Source organism: Passer montanus, unplaced genomic scaffold (assembly GCF_014805655.1).
Source record: "Passer montanus isolate IOZ18808 unplaced genomic scaffold, ASM1480565v1 scaffold5, whole genome shotgun sequence".
Lineage (NCBI taxonomy): Eukaryota > Metazoa > Chordata > Aves > Passeriformes > Passeridae > Passer > Passer montanus.
Window position 1 is genome coordinate 6,484,094 of NW_024369929.1, and position 4,097 is coordinate 6,488,190.

The window sequence follows — 4,097 nt, forward strand, 5'->3', positions numbered from 1 at the left end:
CGTCCCCGCGCCTGCGCGCGGCCGAGGGCGGGGCCGTGGGAGCGGCGGGGCCCGCACGGGGCTGGTGGCGGTCCCGGACCCTGTCCATGTCCCTGTCCATGTCACTGTCCCTGTCCGGGGACCGGCCCCGGCCATGGAGGTGCTCGAGGCCACTGCTCTGCGCTCTGAGCAGGCTGGGCTGTGCAAGGGGCCGCTGTCCGGCAGGGCGGTGGATCGGGGTGATCCGCGGGTCCCTCAGCCCAGCCTCGGGCCGTGAGGCGGCCGCTCCGGAGCGCGCTGCCGCGGGGCACCGCGCCGCGCCGCCCAGCCCGCGGGTACCAGGGCGCTCCACGGCCTGCCACATCTCCCGTGTGGCTTCTTTCTTCCTTTGGCCACCTCAGGCTCCTCGTCTGCACCTCTGCCCGCATTTTGTTTCTCGTCTGCTCAAAACATGCAGCCTCCCCTGAGGGCTGTCAGGCGGGTCCCCGCGCAGGGGCCTCCAGTGCCCCGTCACTCCCTGAGCAAAGGGACAAGGACGGGGACACAGCGCTGCTCCTGGGAGGCTGCGGGCAGAGCTCCTGCAGCGCTCCTGCTGACACGGGGAGTCCCACCACCAAGGTGCCCTGTGTGCTGCTGTGTGCGTAATCAGGATTTTGAGGATGTTTCAGCTACCTACTAAGCACCACGTGTTAGCAAACAATATTCTGTATACAATTTTTTAAAGGTTTATAATGTGGCTAGGGACCTGGACAGCAGTGGAATTCAAACTGGTGCTGAAACTGCACATGCACAGCAAGAGCAGATGCAGCACAGAGCTCCTCACTGCTGGTCACTGAGCTGAGCACAGCAGGAAAAGAAGCCTCCAACATAATCCTAAGCTGATTAAAACGTAACATACTTACTCTCCACAGTGCTGATGTGGTAAAAATGAAGAATATTGATTCAAAGTATGTGACTTGAGACAGAAATATCTTCTTGCCTCGGGAATTCACATGGGATGTGTCCTGTGGCAACCCCTTCCACCTTTCAGCCTGTTCCTGTTCCTGGCATGCCTGCCAGGTGGGCCCCAGGCTTCAAATAGCCATCTGTTCTGTGTCTCACCTTCCACAACCACAAAATGAAAATTGTGCTTCAGCTGGATATCTGCTGCAAATTAACTGGCACAGATATTTATTATTAGTGTTGCTACCATAGCAAATGCAGTGTCTAAATTGAAATGCATTTATTCAGGATTTATTGTGCTAAGGATGTAGAAGGGTTCACAGGAAGCAAGTTTGGATGAAATAACAGAGGACTTGACCATAGTGTTATTTAATGTTTTACTGTACCTCACCTTATAAAACAGTCCAAGAAAATCCTATTAGCTATCAAAGCAATGCAACAAAAAAACTTCCAATCCAAATATAGTTGGGGATTGACCAGTTGAAATGCTGCTGGCCAACATTTTAAGACTTGAACCATCAAGATCATATGAATGGAGGCTGCTCACATAGACTGGTTTTCTTTCCAGACCATTTCAAAAGTATCTCCCCAATTCAGTAATTTTACATGTGACCAAGAGTCAATTATTTTCTCCACCCTAGGTCTGGAATTTGCTGATCAGGAATTGAACCAGGGGGTTTTATTCACAAGTCACTGAATTTGATCAATATCTGGTCTTTAAGAGAAGAAATCAAAACATGCAGCACACAGTAATCAAGTCCAGATGTTGTCTAGAAGACAAGCTCCAGTTCTAGCAGGAATTAATTAAGCAAAGACTTAGAATCTGTGTCATAAGAAAACCAGATGAAAACAACAGCCCCTGTGGCTTTTTATTTTAAAAATGCCACAAACATTTTGAAACAACTGACCACATTTTGGCCACACATAGTTCAGCGAAATAAAACTTGCTTTTGGGTGCCCCAGTTAATGATTTACTGGTACAACCTGCTGGCAGCAAGCCCAGTTTAGACAGAATTGGAAAAATGCCAAACATTTAGGCTGCATTCACCACAGAGCCTCTGAAACAAACTGTCACTGGGTGTAGGGAAGGCTGAGCCAGGAAATGCATTGTTTTGGGATCCACGGGATCCCAGCTCTCAAAGGCATCCCCCAGAGTGGAGTACATTTTTTTCAAGAGTAGTTGTCCCCTTTTGTGTTATACCCTTAGGGTGTTTACTCTGCCACTGCACTTCTTTCAACAGGTCAAATACATAAATAAAAATAAAATAAAATTAAAAGGCTATGCCAGGGGAAAAAAGGACTTCTTGGGACCTTACCCTCCCCTCTCAGATGTGCCAGCCTGGGAAAAGCCACACATGGGAAATGTGGTCAGTGCAGGTGGCCACAGGCATTTGATGTAAATGTATCACAGCAGGCATAGCCCATAAATGGATCTCCTGCAGCCCAGGCATGGGATGGAGCTCAGATTCATGAATTGTATTGAATACATTTGTCTTCTAATGTTGCAGTTTGGGAAGAATGAAAGATTATCTAGTACATCTGCATTTAATCTATTCATGGTGTATGGTTTTGTTGGAATGCCTCGTAAATACAGGTGACCTGCACCTTTTCTTAAACAGAAACTGATCATATTTCTAATTTCTTGATTGCAAATTCCATGCATGAGGTATAAGGAAGAAAGAAACATGAAACCACAGCCAAAGAAGAACAGAACCTTGACTTCAGCCAAGCTCTATACTCATTGCAGAGGATTGTTACATTTTTAACAGAAAGTAATACGAAGTGAATTTGTCATCAGATATAAAGCAGCATGGAAGGATTTATTTTCCTTCATATCAACCTAATAAATACATTTTAAGGCGTGACAGGAAAATCTGAGTGAAAAAACTTGTAGAAGTTTATCAAAAAACAAATACCCTAATGTTAACTTTCACTCTGTGTAGATAGCACACATTTCCCTTTCCCAGTATTTGTATAATTATGAGTGACTCATTCAAGCCCTGATCCTACAGACCAAGATTAAATCCCAAAAGAGGGTTTGATCTGTGTCAAAATATTGCTTTTCAGCCTGAGCCACCAAGTTACAGAGCAGAAGATTTCAAAGCAATTTGGTTCAGCTTCCCTGATGCTTCTGGGACTGAACAAACAAAACCACAGATGCAAACCCTGTTTTCTTTGAATGCAGGGAAGGAAAGGGAAAGACTGTGGAATAAATGAATCTGATTATTTCCCATTTCTGTTGCTCTGATAACATTTTAGATGTTTGGCAAAAAGCTGTTAACTTATGGCTGGATATCCCATTTTATGCAAAGTTTGAGGCAAGGAGGTTCCAAGCAGGTAACTGCAGCTTTGGAGGATTTTTCTACACTCTGCATACTATTGTGGATACAGGTGTTTTCCTTAGCAGCAGTGGCAAAACCCCCACCGTGACCCTTCAGCCCCTCATAGTGGCCTGAGTTTTCTGCTCTAGGTCTTGCTACAGACACCTGAGGTGTTTGGCAGGTTTGGTGTTTCCTAGTTGTACTTTTTTCCCGCAGGAAAATTCAACTCTAGTGCAGCATCTGCTTCTTAACAAGGCAATGTCTTCTTTTCCTGCCAATGTGAAATGAAACTTAAAGACATCCCAACCACTGGAACAGCTTTTCTGCTGCTTGTGTCTCATCACTTAGTGCTCAGAACCAAGGGCCTCTGTTCAACTAAATCACAACACCCCATGAAAGCATTCTGATAAATTAATTTATGGACATGCTTAATTAAAAGGGGTTCCCTCAAATAATATTATATATAATTTCAACAAAAGGTTAACCTTACTATAGAATAATAGAACAAATAAAATTGACTTGCCAATACTAATTAACAGAAGAAAGGGAAACCATCAAAATGGTCTCAGAGACCAGCACCCTCTACTCCAAAACTGGCTCCCTGGGGTGACACATCTTGACTCAGGGTGAGGGCCAGCAGGTTTCTGCTGCAGGACCTGTTCGGCTGGCTCGGTTTGCAGCAGGTGTTGAGAGGAGCAAACCGCGTTCTCTGGGACCAGCTGGCGGCACGCGTGCCCAGCGCTGACCGGGAACCGGGCAGGGCGGTGGCCGCGGCCGGCACAGCACCCAGGGCACAGCGCGGTCTGTCGTGAGCCGTGTCGGGCAAGGCTCAGCCTGCATGGTGCCAAGCCAAAG